General features: G+C 43.3%; 1 protein-coding gene across 2 annotated transcripts in view; it reads left to right on the plus strand.

The window, feature by feature from the left end:
• Window positions 1–19695, plus strand: part of bmf1 (BCL2 modifying factor 1) — an 82264-nt gene that overhangs the window by 31249 nt on the left and 31320 nt on the right. Inside the window, exon 1 of one of the 2 annotated variants that reach the window (XM_070979670.1) lies at window positions 5940–5999. The exons of the other annotated variant lie outside the window; for it this stretch is intronic. The gene's annotated coding sequence lies outside the window, so the exon portion shown is untranslated. Of the gene's footprint in view, window positions 1–5939; window positions 6000–19695 lie in introns of those variants that run through there. 2 annotated transcript variants of the gene reach the window in all.

Consider the following 19695-nt stretch of genomic DNA (forward strand, 5'->3'; position numbering starts at 1 on the left):
TCGCTGTCGGAGGCGCGCGCTTTTGAGCGTCGGGGGACACCGTGAGCGCGCGGCGTGACCGAGCTGTCCACTGCAGGGAAAAAAGACTCAGCAACTGGTGACCGATTCAGTAGGAAACATGTCGAGCCAATTTGTTTTACTAATTGCGGGACTGGCAGAGTTTGCACATTACAAAGTGTATCTTTCTGACATGATTTACTCTCTGGCTGCAGAGGACTCGGCGGGCGCACTTTGGCCAGAATAAAAGTGTTTGCTGACGGTTTGTCCAACTTTAGAATGACTTTTTTGCTTTAATTACATTTGTGCGAAATATGTTTAAGCGTAATGCTATTTTCAGCTTCGTGAATGTGGCATTACTTGTTTAATTAGCCGCTTAAAAGTTAGTTTGCATGCTCAGTCTGAGTGATTTACCAGTTAAATGCATCCTCTTTTTGGAAAGTTGAAGTCAGTGAATTGAGGCAGATCTGTGTGCAGCAACGTGGTTTTAATGACATGCCTGTCTGTAACGATCTTTTCAGTGAAAATGTTGTCATTTTGTTGTATTTCCCTCGGAGTCTTGGTCCAGAAGCCCTGTAGGTTGAGTGTGACAGATGATCATTTCGTTAGTTTGTCATAAAAATGTAATTAGTGTCAAATTTAAACCACACAGCCCGAATCCAGAGTCCCAGCCGACCGCATTTAATGCTGGATTCAAACGGTTTGATTTGTATGGCTTTAACTAAAAAAAACAATCACCATTCACTTAAAGTTTTAGAATTAACACGGAAGACACCAAAGTGTTACAAAAGACTCACGCAAAAAATCACGCATCAGATATAATGTCAGATTGTACAATTTTACATATATAACTATCAAAATCCATATGAGCTTAAAAGATACTACATCTTTCTTTCTTTCTTTCTTTCTTTCTTTCTTTCTTTCTTTCTTTCTTTCTTTCTTTCTTTCTTTCTTTCTTTCTTCACCTCATCGTCAGACACAGATGGAATAATTTGACTGAAATCTCACACAACAAACTAACTCAGTGTGGACAAGCTTTAAAATATTGATACTCCAACACTGGTGGTGACCACATAAGCTGCAGTTTTGCATGACACTCTGGGTTACATCATACCACAACAAACTTCAGGTCCCCCCTCCCCCCTCCCACCTTTCATGTTACAGTCCCTCAAATATGGGAGAAATTCGAGAAGGAAAAAAGAAAAAAACAAAGTGAGGACAAACAAAGACAAATCTGAGGCCAAATCTTGGTTATATTTAACTTTTTTTGCCTTAGGTAATAAATCACAAGCTCTGTGTTTTTACGGTTGCACAATCATGATAGGTATGAGCCAAAGAGGCTTATTTTTAAATGTTCTTTCACATAGATAGTCAGATGCCTATCTGTGACATTAAGTAAGACTTATGGAAATTTTTGCTTTGTTGATTCTATTAAACCTTCAGTTCAAAGTGAGGCGATTTCCCAAGGCAGAACATTTCCCTTCTCTGTGTGGAGGACAAAATTTGTTTCTTGTTTTCCCACCAGCTGTGAAGTTTATTTTTGCAGGGAGGTAATGACCCCAATTGAAGGTACTAAAACATTTCCGAAGCAAGGCACCGAGTCAGAGGGACTGAGAGTTTCACTACCACACAAGCACAGTCCGTCATTATCAGCAGGAAAGGAGGAGGAGGAGGAGGAGGAGGAGGAGGAGGAGGAGGAGGAGGAGGAGGGGTGAGGAACGGGCGAGGATGATGGTGAATGTTGAAAATGACATCTAATTGACTGACACTGTAAAATATGTTTCACAGCAACTATGACATGAGCGCAACGTTTTCCATGAGTACATTATGGACCCTATTATATTAACAAATACAAATAATGAGGCTGGAGAATTTATTATTTTATAAAGAGTCAAGTTAAAGTCATGCAGCACATATATCGCATTAGTCAAATCGAACATTAACTACTCATCGTCTGTATATTTCACCCTGAAGTGTAGCGGCTTTGGTTACAGTGGATATTTAATAATACAGATAAAGTGACTGGATCTGCCAAGCAAGCGTTTTCAATACATATAAGAGAAAGTCAGACGTTCACAATCCGTCCATACAGTCCTAAACTGTCATATGTAACAATTTCTGATTTAATAAACTGATAAATGACAGGGCTTATAGGCTCAGCAGGCTTAAATTGTGAAAACAAACAGAAAGGCAACAATAAAAGTAACCTAAGTGTAACTGCATTATGTGTTATGTGTCATTCTTTCAGAATAATGGTCCTTAAGCAGCCTTTTACAGATGTCGAGAGCTTCGCTGGTTCAGAGCTCTGCCTGAGAGCTGTTTGTCTTGAGAAATGCGGTGTGGCTGCGCACCAAAGCCTCCAGAATGATTCCTCGGTTAACCAGAGACATAGCAATGTCTTCGAATACACTGCCTGCACTGGGGATGACTGCTTCTTCTCTATTCCTATAGGGGGAATCCCCCCCTCCACCTCCACCAACACCACCGCTACCTCCTCCTCCTCTTTGCCTGAGTCTGCTCCTCATACACATGTGGCCACTTGCATCCCCATCACGCTAATCAGAGCCAGGTTTGTGGCTGAGGAAGGGGGTGGTTGGGTGGCGGGAGGTAAAGGGGTTGGAGGGGAGTAGTTTGTGTGTATGTGTGTGGGAGACGGTGGAGGCCCGGGATGGGGGGGGGGTGTTGTGTATGCGTTTTGCGTGTGGCTGCTGTGTTTGCCTGTGATTACCCCTTGTAACCTGGCTGTGAAAGGTTGGCCCTGACCCTGCGTTGACTCTGAGGGGGGAGTAGTCGGTGGGGTGGAGGCGGGGATGGGGTCTATACGCCGCTGCATGTCATGTGCTGGCGGGTGGGCGCTCGCTGTGTGGAGACAGAACCAATGGTAGACCAGGCTGCCCCGGCTCTGGAGCTAATCATTGTTTACTAGTCTCATTTCCACTTCTCAGTGAGCTACTGTCACGCACAGCACCAACAGGGAGGAAGGAAGAGGGAAGGGGGGTAGGGGTTTAGGGTGTGAGGGAGGAGGGCAGCAGGGAGAGGAAAGCCAGGGGTCCAACAGGCAGTTGGGGAGCTGGTGGGACTTGGGAAAGGGAAGAGCAGAGAGAATGCAGGAATTTGAGTGAAGATTTTTTTTTTTATTTTGCTTGAGAGAACAAAGGTGAGCCAAAACTGAAAAAGCTGCAGCCAAAAACAACCCGACAAACCAGTAAACAGACCAACAAAAACATCCTCTGGGCCAGCGCCATCTCAGGCAGCCAGGAGGTAACCACCGGACATTGCTAGTTAGAGATGGTGATGTTTGAAATGAGAGCATTTTCTTGTGCCAGACCACAATACGAAGGAAAAAGAGATACTTGGAAAAATTGTCACTGTCAGACCTGATTGTTGTTTGTGTGTAAAAAGCCTGAGAAAAGACAAGGAAAGGCACAATTCACTTCAATGGGGAGATACTAAATGGGCTGGTGGTTAGAGTGGTGTAAGTGAGCTGTATTTTCACATATACACACACCCAGAAAAGATAAAGTTCAACTCAGCACTATACACTCAGAGCTCATTGTTTCATGTGGTGTTGATGATGTTAAAGAGTGAAAAGGAGATAAACTCACCTCACGTAATATCACTTAAAGCTGCACTAATCAACATTTTTATATCAACAATGGATAAAATGACTATATACATCGTCTGAGAGGCGTTGCTTACATTGATGAGCCTGCCATTCTACGGAACATTTCAGCGTCTTTCAGCTCAGTGTTTTGGTTTTCCTCAAATTTACTCTTTTGGTTCACTTGCGTCTGCATCATTTCTTGCAGCAGCAGCAGCAGCTGCAGCAGACTCTCAGATCAACTAACTGTACACTATCTGGCTGGGGCTGTGACTGCCCGATCCGTACCGGAAACCTGATTTGTTCGACGCGTGTACGAAGGTCAGGTGGGTTATTCGAAGCCTAACTGCTTATGTTGCAGGGCTGCATTTTCACATAGAACAAACTGGCTTTCCAGTGTGGATTGGGCAGCGACAAGTATGGATGTTAAAATAGGCAACGGTTGGCCAACATCTTCTCAATGTTATCTTTATGAGTGGCCAAAAACACCAGTTTATTTCATTCAGAAAAGCTGCTTTGGAGCAGGTCTGTTTTACAAATGTTTGAATAGAACTATAAACCTAAAGCAGAACACTGATGATTTTATCCAGCATCGACATGGTTAAAACTGAAAATAGTGTGCTGTGGTTAAAAGTCATACTTTTGAAATGTCTAAATCCATACTTAGACTGAATCGTGGTCTAAATCCATATTCGATACTGTAAGGAAAGACAGACTAAGTAAAAAATTACAAAGCATTTGTAGACTATGACCATTCTGCGTGTATTGTGTTTCATACATTTCACCGCATACAGCACAATGAACCCCAGACGCACAAAACAAGACTGAATTATTGAGAATCAATTCCTTGTTTGCGTACTTGTCAAAACCTCCATGGGTTCACTCGTCTAAAAGGCTGCTTCACGGCGAAAAGAGCAGAGGCACAGACAACCTGCTGTAAGATGGACTGAATTACAGCATCACAGCAGGTCCAGTGTCCTGTGTTCATTTAGATTTGGAGGAAAAGGAAGAAAATAGCATTTCAAGGAATCTGATTATCTTTGATAGCTCTGTTGTGTTAGACCTGCTGTGCCCAAAGATGTGTCGCTGTGGGGAAATATCAAATGGGCCACATAAAAGACCACAGCAGTACTTTTGGAGAATGCTTTCCTGGAATGATTTAAGACCCTTGGTTAAACCATGAAAACATGAATTCAGGCCCTTTACAAAAGTATGATTTTTAACCTTAGTGCAGTATTTTCTCACACATACTGTACTTTCATGTGGTCCTGTTTCCATGTTTCACACTTTAAACATTGCACGGTATTGAGGGACTCATCAAAAGTGACATATTAATGTAAAAAAAACAAAAAACATTCACCAGGGTTCCAGACATTTCATGTTTTTACTATGAAATGTCCTTTCAAAGTAGCACACACTCATTTCCCCGTAGATCCTGGAGAATGAAAGTTGTCCTGGCGTGCACTAACCCAGATCAACTTCAAATTTTTGTTTACATTCCTACATAGAAAAACAAAAACACAGAAATATGAAGCAGTGGGGGAAGGAAGAAGTATTCAGAACCTTTAATAAAACTGGCAATACCACACTGAAAGAAAATATTCCACTACAAGTAAAAGTCCTGCATTCAAAATCTCTAAAGTAAAATCACCAAATTTAGAGACACGTGGTTTCACCTGGACAGGAAGGCCATGAAACCTGTAATCTGAAAAGTTACTACTTAAGTATTCAAGAGCTACTTAAGTACAGTACTTGAGTAAAAGTAGAGGTAAAATGAGTGTCAAAATTCAGTTACATCATAAGAGGGTTCAGTAAGGTCGCTCACATAATGCATTAAACTGCAGACAAAGCCAGACAAAGATCTTCTATTATTAATACAGTCACTTATTAAGATAATAGCCTGTTTTCCTCTTTTCCCACACTCCTCCTGGACTGGACACTTTCCCTCTTCACTGTGTGCAGGCTGCGTGATAGATCTTCACTTAATGTGGCACCCAGGACAGGAGCCATGTATTATGTAGTACAGTATAGGGATATTTGTTTCTAATCCCGTAGAGTTTTTGCGTGCTAGGGGAGCAGAGCGGGGATGAGCTTGCGTGCCATGCCGGCCTGGCGTGCGCGGAGCTCGGTCACTGAACTCCGGCTTCCCCAGGGAGCGGGGGCGGGGGGAGGTGTGGGGCTGCACTGAGAGATTAAAATGAGACGAGGGAGAAAGCACAAGTAGAAATGGCTTCCAGATGACCCCGACTCTGTGAGCTCATCTAAGACAGGCGGAGAAATCGGTAGGACACATTTCCCACCTTCTGTCCCACGTAAGAACTACATTTGTCCAATAAAGGGAACATCGCAATATTACAAGTTGCGAGGCTAGCCTACATCCAGATTTAAAACGGCAGAAAAAGTGAGTCAAACTAAAGCTGGATATTGTTCTGAAATTGTCCTGTGACATGCCACTCCAATTCCTCCTTTGAACTTTCACTCTCTTCTGCGTTTTTCAGCTCAGTCATCCATGCAGCTTCGCAAAATGATGTGGGCTGTGTATCATGACATTCTGTATTTTATGTTGTTTTGATCCAAATTTCTTCATATTCTGGTTTTGGAAGAACATTTTGTTTGGTTCAAGAAAACTTCATTTTTTGAAAATGTGGCAGCTTTGGTGTCGTACTCTCACGATGCCTGCAGGAAATGTTTCCAAGGTGCAAAAGAGAATATAGAGACATCATTAATTCTGCTTTCATATCAAGTGTTACTATATTGGTGGTACATTTCCTTCTTTGACCTAAAATTTGGCATTTCAGCCTTTTGTGTGGCCACTTTAAAACCAATAAGACGACTAGACCAGGTGGCTGCTTTTTTAAAATTCAGATTTCACCATCAATCATCAACCATGAAATGCAACCTTTAATATACTAATGTTGTAATCAGTGGAGGAAGAAAGGAAAGATGGACAGCACACCAGTAAGGGTTTGGCTTAAACTTTGCTCTCTGAGTCACTCGAACCCTTTGAATAAAACTCAGCTTTCTATAATGCACAAAAGCTCATGGAAGCCCTAACTGTCTCAGTGAGTCATTGTAAAGTGTTTAATATTCATCACATTTAAAGTGCTGAGATAATGCCACAGAGCAGAACTGCATTTCAAAAACTCACATTTTTGCAATCAGTCTTGCAGAGAACCTCGACAACACCAGTATTTCTCCAGCTCCAATAATGCGATCATGATTCAGCCACAGTCATACTGCGAAGCATTAGTTATCAGAGTTACGCTGTCTCTAAATGTCTTACTGGCTTTGCAGCACATGGGTGACTTCATAAAGATGTTTCCTTTTGGGTCATTTAAAAGGAGAAAATAAAAGCGGAAATCCACCTTGAAAAATAAATCACTCACACATGGACACATTTCTCACACAGCTGGAAAGTAGAAACACACCACTGGTCGATTATTTCTTCTGAAGCTATTCCAGTGATTGTTGGGAGGAGTCCTCATGACTGTCATGTCACAAGCTGATTTGACACCCTCTTAATAAACGCTGACAACATACCAGAATTGAAAAAAATACTTCAATTGTGGACCGACTGAGACAAAACAATGCACATAGAAATACTGAAAGTCACGTTCGAAGGTTCAGGGCAGGACAGCGTGGAAAGGATTTGAGCAGAGTGATGACACCTCAGGCTTACCGTGCAGTGCGTTTGTGTACTGTGCTGTGTGTGATGAAGATTTTCCAGGTTGCAGGGCCAAATGTACATATTCAGAAGCCACTGGGTTTATTGTTCCACAGCATTTATAGTCTATCCGGGACAAAGTACTCCAAGTGATTTTCCAGAGATGTGGCTACCTGTCTGCATTGCTAGACGCTCTTCCCTCTCGCTGTCATCTGTCATTATCCACTGTTGTTTGAACTCTACCATATTGCAGTATGTCACGTTACTGATATCCAAGGTATATTTTCACTCCATATTTTCTGTTGTAAATCCTGCAGTGCCCCTGCAGGTAGACTATAAGATCTTCATAACTTGTTTGTTGCGTGTCTGTATGCTAGCCACTTATGCAAACACTATATCAACCACAAAATCTGTCATGTTTGGCACGTCTAGCTTGGATGGGTGTGCCAACCAACACCAAGTACTGCTGCTATCGTGGGAGGAATATGGGAGGGATAGCATGAACAAAAGTGGCTTAAAAAGTGGATAAATCCCGCACATTGTTTATTATCCTTCAATAAAATATTAGAATAATGTTGTGGTTTTATAATAAAGGGCTCATTTAAATGCTTAAGACCTTGGAAACATCTGTTCCGAAGGTCAAGAATGAATGAGCGATGTCCGTTACAGCTGAGCAAACTGAGATGCGGCTGAAAGCTCTTGAAAACGACCTTGAGTTAGGACTCTTTTTTTGTCAAACTAAAGTGCTGATGGTCCATAGACTCGCCAAAATAATCACCACAATAAGTACTTAAAGTATCTGTTCAGAAGTACACTGCACAAGTTCCTGCACACATGCATGCAAGTCCTTCTCAAAAAGGCCGACTGTTCAGGTCATTGAAGATAGAGTCTGTGTCATGATTTGTCAAAGTGTTGCACTCCTGTTGAGTGAGAAAGAGCATTACTTGGTGTTCTCATGACGGCTAAGTAAGATGAGTCACGCACGGTGTTGCTGCAGTACAATACATGCTAGAACTAATATGCTTTTCTTTCTTCATTAAACTTGGAAATGGTTAACCGTGGAAGCATTTTGTCTCTTGATACCCCAGAAATCAAATCATCTGCAGAGCATCTGTTCAGTTTGCTATGATTGGACATCAAGTAGTTTTTTTGGGGGGGGATATGACACAAGGTGTTTCTGTTTCTTGTCAATACTTTTCACTGACTCACATATCTATGAGCTGCTCTGTCTCTGTGTCTCTTTGAGACAGACTGTCCCAGGCTGGGATCCCTGCAGGTGGGAAGGCCGAGCCGGTCTGATCGGGACTGAGCCACAGGCACACTGAACATTACGTGCAGTATGGATACTACCAGCGGGTTGCTCTTCTCATTGTGTAATTGGGCGGATAATGTTCCGTGATTCCCTCTCTTTGGCACCTCCATATGTTCCGCTTGAGCAGCTCGGTGCATTTTAGTATCCTGAAAATGAAGCGGGGTCAGCGAGCGGTCGGGTTACCCCCCTTCACTGCTCCAATTCTGCAGATGAGACCATGGTATCACCACAGCAGCGGGACAGAGAACTCAGAGGGCAGAGTTCATCCACTGCCCCGCTTTAGTCTCACTAGTGCAATTATAATTTCAATATTAGAGATGAAAATGTTGCTTTCTTTGTAATTTAATTCATCCATGCTGTAGAAATTGCTCGCACATGGGTAGAATAAAATAAATCAAGGATAAAAGTAATCTTCGTGTTAAAAACCATAAATATATGCACAGAAAAACTGTGACAGTTATTGTGTTCTGAACTTGGAACAAGCAGAGCTGTCTGTGAGGAGAGTGTGAAATCAATGTGTCTCCTAATATATTGGGCTTGTGTGCTTTCTGTACCACAAGCCCCATTTGCACACCACATCCTTGCAATCTGGGATTGCAAATTGTGAAGCAATTACTGCGGGACAGAATCGATACCAAGACCAGGGAATTAACTTGAAGGACTTTAAATCATGGCTACTGACAACAGCTTTCTCAACTTTCGTCATGTTCCACCATTGTGACGTGCAGCTGAGGCCCTCGTCCTGACGCTGCTGCAGCTCCTTTTGCTTGATTGACATTTCAGTTGTCTCAAAGCTGAAAATGTGTTGCGTTACTCACCTGCTTCTACTTATCTACGCTCCCTTTTTGTTGATTTTTACTGCATAGGTTCAGTGAGGGAAACGTCCGTCTTTACATCAAGCTTTCAATGGTTGTCAACTCAGTTATCAGAGCTCATCTTTATTAGTTCTGCTTCAGTTCTCACTCACTGATTGAATCTCTCATGTGACCTGCAGACTTTCAAGGCTCTCCTGGCTGCTGCTTGACGAGCAGAGATCTCTTGAAGAAGCTGCTGAAGTGTTTAAATACTTCTGTCCTCAAACACAGAAAGCGTGAGAACAGCTTGTAGAGCAAGAGATGACACAACTCCAGCAGCCTCTTGTCCACTGATGCTCTTCAGAAGTCAAAGTGGTCATATTTGGCTTCAGGTGACAGACGTCTTGTGTTTCCAAGGGTCTGAACTTCTCTCCGTCAGAGAGCATTTTTGTGCTGCAGAAAGGCAGAGAACAGCACTGTGTGGCTCTAAAACAATTTATTTTATGAATTTGTCTGCCCTGTGGACCCTTTCCTCTCTCCTTGTTTTGCATAGATGATGACTTAGAATATAAACTAACAACCTCCGATTTACAAGTAACAAATGAATCCCAGATATTTCTAATTTTCTGCCTCCTTTTTGTGGTTTTGTTGCTGGTTGCTAGTTTGTCCGCTTGAGCAATACAGCCATACTGCACTCTTGTATAAATCAGAAAAACGATTCAGATGTCAGCATTTTTTAAGTTGATGTTACAGCTACAACCTGGATGAATTAGATGGCCTTTTTATGCCAGTGAGTCTGGCTCTTGAAGAGAAATAAGGACTGACGTCTGATTAATGTCTTGGAGTGAATAAAAACCTGGGAGACATAAGACAACACCGCTCACTAAATGCAGTTCCTGTAGCACATGTATCCTTTAGCATCATTTCATACAAATCACCACTTACTTTCCAGACTTTACTTCACTCTGGCATGTTCGCAGTCCCAGCTGCACTGGAGTCCATCTCATCCTCTCTGTCAGCCTGCAGCGCAGCCTGTGGCCCGGCCCATGTGGAAATAACCTGGAACCATTGACCTGTTCAGCTGTTTGGCTGAAACAAGCTGTGCAGGCGTGCACACTCATGCATGTGTATTTATGCAATGCAAGCAGACATAAGGATGCTTTCAAGCAGTCATCCACGTACACATAGACACATGCTGTTTGTGTAACAAGGCCAGACAGTATGATTGAAGCTCTTATATCATTGTACCGTCCCTTTCATGTATAGTCAGCTGGTGAGTCTCAGGAATTTCATGCTGGAGAATAAAAATACATTTACAGCGATTGTATCTCAGCCATATCCTCTGTTTAGGTATGGGACATGTTCAAATGCTACACTCTGTAGATTTTGTCTATATAAGGTGTGTTCTTTTCAGTGCTACAATCATTTATGGGGGAATGTAAACACATAGCTGTAAGCAGACTAATAGCTATTAGCAGTCCTATTGTTTGAGGAGAGAATGTCTCAACTGACACGAGCATAGATTTTCCACTGGCGATGATTTCGTGTCATATGGTTGTCCTGATTTCACAGCAGAAGAAGCAAAACACTTCTATCTCATTTGGGTTTCACGCCTTTCGCATTCCCTCATCTGGAGCTTCTCAGATGGATATATTTTACTTGTTTCTTGAGAGGAGTGGACAGAGTGGGAGGAGGTTGGAATAAATTTTCATTAGAGAGCGTGAAGAAGTCCTAATTTTCAGAGGAGCTTGTTGGATTCCTGTTAATTTGCAGAACAGCCCCTGAAAAAGTTCAGTCGGCAGGGCACAGTGGAGTTTTTTATGGTGTTTTTAATGAGCCCTGAAGGCATAGATGGTTCGGGTGGCACTCTGTCACTGTCTGGAACAATTTCAGCGCAATGAAGACGAATGTTGGCCCTTTATTTTCTATGGGATGATATGCCTTTTCCTCCCCATTCGATGTGCTTTGGTAGCTCATTGGCATTGTTATGGGAACCTCAGGGAGGAGCTGCATTTGAGGCAAATGTGAAGACTGAAGCCCATATTATGTGACAAATACAGAGATGAAGTGGCCATGTAATAAAGCTCTTTCAAGTAGGCCTACAGATAGATTTATGAATGGTGTAACTTGAGACATGAGTCCTACCATCCACAGGCTTCCCATGGATTCAGACCCAGACACAAACAACCTTAATGTTTGACCTTCTTACCCTGTCCCCCTACGTGCTCTGCAAACCCCTTTTCCTCGTTGCACCCTCCACTGAGGGTGATGCATTTCTAAATCCCACTGGTTCTGCAGAGAAAAGCACGGGCTGCCTCACAACCCAAATAGCTTAAGAGAGAACAGTCTCGGAGGAGTCCCCCATGCACAATGTATTCCATATGCTCACTCAGAGGCCAAGAGGCACCCCATACCTCACATCTGGCACAGACCACCTATGCTAGCTGACATATTCCTCCTCAGACCATCAGACTGGCTGCCTCTCAGTGGAAGGAAGCTGGCCTCCTCAATGATCTCCTCCTCCTCTGATCTTCGTAACTGTTTCCAAACTAAAGACATCCAGGGTTAGTGGATTTATCTAGCTATGATCAGGGGAAATGGATGTTCACTTTTTAAATTAACATTATCTCTTGTAAGTGGCATCGCATCTATTATTTATGAAATTATGGGATGATTGCTCAGTGGTTTCCACATCACCCCAAAAGCAAGAGGTCTTGTCTTTGAATCTCAGACTTAGTCCTTTCTGTGTGGGGTTTGCATGATGTGTGTGAGTTTGCCTCTTCGTGTCCTTTGGTCTCCTCCCGCAGCCTGATGACATGCAGCTGAGGTGAACTGATGACCCTAAATCATCTGAAAGGGCCTTTTGAGCGGTTTGGAGAATAGATGTTCCCATTCATACCTGGTCACACCCCCACATAGTGTTTGTCTTTCCGTGTGTTAGTCTTACCTTTACAACCTGTCAACAATGTGTCCCAGCCTTTCATTGAATAGAAAATACATGGATGCACTGACATTTCTTCCAGCATGTGTGGATGGAAGAGCATGGCACGTGTTCTTAAAGGTGGGTGCATAGTTCTGCATTAAGGGTGTTATAACCTACGTAGCCCACGCACGCAGCCACCATAGATACACACTCTAGCAAAGACATCTCCACTGCACATCTTCTGCTCACCCACTGTGAATAAAAGAATGTAAATATGATGACTACACACAAATAATATTAATGAGACCAGATGAACCAGACTACCTTTGCTCTTGTTACTTTGGGGGATGTCACTGACGCATAATACAGCCTGATGATGTACAATACATTCATCTGGAGCTGTCACCTGGTGATGTCTGATACTCAACTAGAAACCAAACCTACATTAGATTATCTGTGGTGGCACTTGCATTAAGTCTAAATCTAGCTTGTAAGGTAAATGGCTATAAGACTGCAGGCAGTAGAGTTCAGAGTGAGGTGGCTGCATATGGCCACGTAAATGGGCTTTTCCGTAGTTTTCCATAGCACTTTTGAGAAGAATGATGTGGCAGACTGTTGTGTTCCTAGAGTTTGCTTTTCTTAGAAGGTTAGCTGAGGACATGTTGTGTGTGAGAGAGACAGATTTGACTGCTGAGGCTTTACCATAGACAGCCTGCCACTCTGAGGTGCACTGAGGTCACCAGAGTTGTTTTGTAAGACTCTTTTACAAGGTGGACAATATATCCTCCCTCGCACTTTTTACACTCTGAGAAGGAGGGGATTGCTCCTCTCTCTTTCTCCTCCTTTGCTCCTTCGCTTTATTACCTCCGTCAGCCCTAATTTGGGTTGATGGGGTGGCTGTTGCATGACAAGACACATGTCTGGGCCCCTGCGTGAGAAGGCTGGCTCGCTCTTGCTGGGCTTGTTTTCTTTGCGTGACCATGTCCCTCCCTCTGTCACTCCTGGCACCTCCCGGCGAGCCCCCCCTCTGACCCTGTTCATGCCCTCGTTAGCTGGCATGTGGCTGGTTTATTTGCTTTGGCCAGCCGAACGTGTGAAAGGCACATTTTGACCACGCTCAGGGAGGGGTCATCCTAGAGTTGAGCAATGGCAGAGGTGTTGGTGTGTGTATGTGGAGGTGGAGACAATCTGAGCGGGGGTGGTAGGATGAGCTGACTGAAAGAGCTCTGTGCTTTGCATGTGCGTGATAATGTGTGGCTGGTATATTTGAGTGTGTGACATCCCTGCCTGGTCAGAGGGAAATATGCCCCACTGTAACTGCTTTTGAGGAATGGCATGCACAGGCAGGTCACTCAGAGTTTACCGTCCCGGTTGCCGTCCATAGAGAGTGTGTGGAGATTTCACTTGTTCCCACTGATGTAATCCAGCAAATGCTCACGCTAACGTTCATGTCTCTGTGCATTCTCTCTCCTGCCAAATTTCCACCATTGTATTCTGAGTGGATATACCAATATAGATAGGAGCGAAGGGACAGGACCCACACGAACCTGCAAAGTAGGGTTTGTGCAAGGTTTGCATTCAGAGGCTTCTCCCACACTCCCTGTACAGATTCTGTGCCGTCCCACAACACACTGTGATGATACCTGGGGGAGTAAAACGTATGTTAAACAGCTTTGAAGTTACTTAATAACATTAGAAAATCAGTTACTAAAATAGGTCATATTGAGTTGTGACATTGGGACAAGTGTAACAGTAACTCTTACTTATGTGAACATTGGCCTTCACTCTAAAGTTCTTTAAAGTTTTAAACTCTTTTCTTGTGTAACTTGTTCTGCAAATCAGTGGAGATAAAGATGTCCAGGGGCACAGGACACAGGATGCTGCACTGAACAAGTACTGTTTGTAATGTAAAATTATTTTTAGGTTTTAATTGCTTAAATGCTAACCTTATTGTTACACAATGGTTGAAATCATGAGAAGCTACAAAAGCTGGGAGAGAAAGCAAAGAAGAAAACTGATTATTTTACATAACTTTCAGAAAAACAAAATCTATGGAGGATATTTACTTCTACAGTGTAAGTGATGCAGATCACCTGCCAGTTCCCAGGTAGCCAAATGGCTTGACCCAGCAGCTCGTTCCAGACTTATGCCAGACCAGTGATGAATAATGCACCAGAGTCAGGGTTGATACTGTTCCAGAGGCAGCCAAGTGCTGCCAACTGGAGCTGATTCATCCCAAGTGCCCACCCCAGAAAAACCCATCCAAGTCTGGCAGCCATATATGGGCCAGGGCTTCACACATTTGGTCCTCCACTGTCAGGACATGGTCGAGTGCTCTGATTCAGCTCCGGTCAACCCGAATCAACTGATTACCTGTGTTTTCATCAACTAAGAACACCCAGGATTATGTTCAGTGGCAGCATTTTTTATTTTGCCTTACACAGTGGCAGTTAAAGTGCCAACTAAAACCCTTGACAAACATTAATTGCAGGTCTGTGATAGGACCCAAACTCTAAAATCCACATCCGTCCACCCCTCCAAACTCCATGTCCATACTTTCTGCCCTGCTGCTGTGTATAAAAAGCACACTCCACCTGCACTGAGCACTGACATTAGATGTAAATCATTGCTAATATATCTATTGTCTTACCCCCTATCCCTTAGCTTGAGTTGTCTCTTATAGGCAATTTAGGAAGTGAAACACACAAGAGCAGTCAGCATGCATAGGCCCTCAGCAATTTTCAATTTTGCAATAACTAAATAAATAAAGACACCAAGAGCAGGAGAAGACAGCATGTAGGCACATGTGGTCCTAATTCTCTGGATGCAGGCTGAGTTTCACTGGTTGTGTTGATATTACTCTCCACAGTGTTCAGTGGACCATCATTACAACATATCAAGATTGGAAAAGAAGATTCTATCTTAAAATGGAGGTGTGGGAAATAATTTACATGAGCTATTGCATCTAATTCCATCCGGTGCAGGTTCAAGCACACACACACGTGCACAAACACACACACTTACATATGGACACCTTGACACACAGGCCTTTATGAATATTCTGAACATAGCCAGAGAAGCAGGAAACTTCAGCTGATGTCACTTCCCACTAATCCATTAAATCAGAGAAGAGACAAGGTGAACAGCAGCGAGATGAGGCCCATAAATCAAGCAGAATGTCAGGACAGCGAGCGAACACAGGCCAACATAGTCTCAAGTATGTTCCAGATTAACCTCTGCTTCAGTCAATACCTCTGCTGGGATGGAATCACTTGGAGCTGTCTGACTCTGGAAGCTGGAAGTCATGCTTTGGCTGTAAACACAGACACTAGTCTCTAACAAGGAGCTGTGGAACAGGAAGGAGCCCACCGAGTCACACTTTGGTCTCTTGGGTCTGTGTAACTTATGTTCCCGGCAAAGAGTTGTGAAATTTTCGCATGATGATTTTTAAACATGTTATTGCTGACCGACTGCTGCATCACAGGGGTAAAAGCCAGCGTTTATTGCATGTGTTTAATGGACACATTAAAGCAGCATGTTAAGAAGATTTATTTTCTTCCAAATGAACACTCATCAAGCCTAAATTGTGCGGTTTGTCCAAAACCATTTTGTGAAAGAGCTGGACCACATATTGGGACAATACACGAATCACTCAGAAGAGCCACATCCTTATGTTCTGAGACTGCCATAAATGACAAACAAGAGACACTAAAAATGAGCCATGGAGCAGAAAAAAACAAAAAAACCTTCCTCTGCTGCTCCAGGAGACAAGCGTTTCTGGTGGTCCCTCACATTAAACCACCACTAACCCAAATGCTAACACACAGATACAAACAAGATTTGATTAGGATTGGCACAAGAGTGGATGCTTTCCGCATTTGTCTCCTCATGTGATGTTGGTTCGCTTATTTACACAAAGGAACATATTCTCACACTTGGATGTGTAGAGGGAAGCACTATAGGGTGATTAAGGGCTCCCTGTGGAGTAAGGCAGAGGAAACAGACAGAGTTTATCACGCTTGGGCAACAGTGTAGCTTAACTGAAATCAGATCCCTGTGTGCACTTATGCCATAGACATGCACACTTGACACGCACATGTGAACTATTGAGGACACAGAAACACACATTCATACACACTCTCTGTCTTTGGGATTCAACACAAGAAAGAACAAACTTTTAGTAACTCGTCACATCCTCAGTCAGGACCCCTTGGTGGCACTTTTTAATTCGCTTCAATGGGCAAGGTACTCGTCTGTAGACAAGTGACAAGTGGAAGTCAGGTGACAAAGTATAAAGAGCGACAAAAATCCACCTGTGGAGGAGGTTGGTGTGGTGGAATTGTCAGTCAGTCAGTCACAGACAGACTTCACGTTTGTGGCCTGCTTTCCTCTATCCATCCATCCATTTTCTATGCCGCTTATCCCTTTCGGGGTCGCGGGGGGCTGGAGCCTATCTCAGTCTCACACCTAGGGGCAATTTAGAGTCACCAGTTAACCTAATGAGCATGTTTTTGGTCTGTGGGAGGAAGCCAGAGTACCCGGAGAGAACCCCCGCGTGCACAGGAAGAACATGCAAACTTCACACAGAAAGGCCCGACCCGGGAATTGAACCGGCGACCTTGTTGCTGTGAAGCACTACCTGCTGCGCCACTGTGCAGCCCTGCTTTCCTCTAGTCCAGCCAAAAATATACATCAGTACACCTTTGAAGTGAGTGGGTTCATTATTTTTTTGTCGGTTCATATTTGAAAAGTTTCTGGTCCACACCAGATGCTGGGAATATAACTTTTTAAATGGGAGTGAAATCAACAGAACTATATTCTTTTTTTGATTTTCATATTTTGGTACCGCGTCAGACCGAGCATATTAACAACTTCAACTTCAACCACTACAGAAAACTTTACGCTGTTTAGCTGCTCGTTTTCTACCTGTGAAGATTTTGTAATCCTGCAGCATTAAACCAGCGGGTGAATCAGTCCCTGTGGTAAACTCTTCAGCGTTGTGGGAAAGCCTGCGCCATTTGTGTGAAGCAAATACCACAACTTCACCAAGTGTGAATTTTAAAGGCCGAACGACAGCCAAGTCAAAAGCAAGCAAGCTAGCGGCAGTATGAGTGAATCCAGACAGCTTTAGCTTCTTAACCATAAGCTTTCATGTCTCTAAAGTGTGGGACCAAACTGGTAGTTATGAGGTCTGTTTAAATCCTGCATGAATGAGGAAATACTTAAGAGTGAAATGCTGGCAGCAGTGTCTTCTAAGAACCAAAAATGATATGATGACATGTATCTCTTACATATTAAATTTCTGCGGAAATTTTAGAGATTAATCCCATGTGTTATTAATATCAGATGCTGACAACTGTTTTTATTTATTCAGCCTGCTTTTGAGGCTCTGCTGCAACTGTGAAATACAACTTTTCTTGCTGCCGCTGAAGGTTACTTTGCTTGTGGTTTCATTCAAACAGTGCACAGTAACAAACATCATAAATTCTCATCTTGTTTCTATTATTATTTGTCCTTTCTGATGGTTGAACAAAAATGACCACAACATTCTTTGCATTGTTGCAGGCAACGGCGTGTAACAAAAACCTCATACTTGTGTTCGCTGCATGATGGAGGGCTTGTGATAAACCTGGCGCATCTGAATGTGTCAGAGATCTTAAGCTTTCCCACTTTTATCAGGCCCCGTTGCCTCACGCAGCAGCGAGTGAGCGATGAGGAGAGGTCGGGGGGGACAAAGAGAACCCCGTTACGTGACATGAAGGGGAATGATCCTTCCTGCTGTTGCACATGACGTGAGAAGGAGAGACAGGCAACTTTTCAACAGGTCGTGCCCTCAGCCACCTCCCCTCCCTTCCTCTTCTCCCCTTTCGTGACCCCCTCCATTCTCACCGCATCGTCTTCCTACCCGATGAAAGATGTAGACGAACAGCAAAGACAGAGCTCGAGCCGTCTTCCAGGACTCAGGCAAGACGCTTCATCTCAGTCAGGTGCTGTGTGAGTGTCTGCAGCCATCTGGCCACCCCTCCCGATACAAGTCATTTGGAGAGTTTCCCAAGCATAGTTCTCAAGTCACGGCCAGTAACCTGAAAGCACCCTGGATTTCTTTTTTCCCTCCTCCTCCTTTTCCAGCAAGAAGAGGCCTCATTTTGTGCTCCCTGCAAAAGTAACACAGTTTCTCTGACATGCCGCAACCGCCTGTCATAAATCTACACACTTAAGTATGGCCTTCAAATCTATCAGCCTGAGTGCTTTGAGTCTGGGGGCCACATCGTGACACGCAAGGAGGCGGGGCCGCTCAGTCACGCAAGCACTGCCCCGCGCCTGGACCTCAGCCTGATTTTACTGCAGCCAGCAGGGAAACCAGACGCTGCAAAGGCCCCCGGTCCACATCAATTTCACGAGCAAAGTTAGGAGGAAATAAATCATTTTGGGGATTTATGAAAAACTAGAAGGGGGGATGCTTGGGAGTGTGCTGCTTTGACCCAAAGAAAATGGCAAAACAGGGGTGCATGCAATAAAGTCCAGTTAGTCTTCATGTACCCTTAGAATGCAAGATGGGTCAAATTTAGATATTCAACTCCAAGCTGATAAAAGCCATTTTTATAGCTGTACATTATTTTTAAGTTAAATAAAGGATACATCTCGGTGCCTGTGCTATATTTGACTTTTCAGATTTCCTCCAGACGCACGAGGTTCCAGGAACAAGACCTCAGGCTTTATAGGTCATTTGAGATCAGCAATTTGGCTTTTACGGGGCAGGATTCAGTCCAGACTCCATTTAATAAAACACATGCAAAGCCGATGTGTCTTTTCCTGCACCTGAACTACGCCAATCATAAAACCGAACCTATTCACACTTTGGCTGTGATTAGGAACAGTGTTAGTATTATTATTGCTGTTCTGCTGAAGACTAATGATCTCCCATCAAAAGGAAACCGAGGTTAGAAGGGCCGCATGGTGGAAATTTTGCACTTTTCCAAGAATAATGCTCTTGCTTCAGCGGAATATAACTGCTAATATCTGAGTGTGCATTTTTTCAAGAAGCACGCAGCGGGGAAATTCACACATGATTTTCTTCACCTTTATTTCAGTATTATAGGGACAGCGTTTTATGTCATTGGTCTTACAAAAGCTGAAGATGGGTGCCAATGTGTTGATGTGTTGGTGCGACTCCAATCCATAAATGTGGTTTAAGACTGAGAGCAATAAAGTGTTTTCTCAGTTTCCCTCCACTAAAAGAAACACCTCCATATGTTAAACTCACATTTTCACTTCACTGAACAGACCCTTTTTATGGAATAACCTCTCATTTTAAAATAATTTAGATTGACACTCTTATTAAAATGTTCACCAGAAGCAACATGAGAGCTTTTCAGACATTTCTTAAAGATGTTTTTTAAATTT

The sequence above is a fragment of the Chaetodon trifascialis genome, chromosome 14, assembly GCF_039877785.1.
Source record: "Chaetodon trifascialis isolate fChaTrf1 chromosome 14, fChaTrf1.hap1, whole genome shotgun sequence".
Classification (NCBI taxonomy): domain Eukaryota; kingdom Metazoa; phylum Chordata; class Actinopteri; order Chaetodontiformes; family Chaetodontidae; genus Chaetodon; species Chaetodon trifascialis.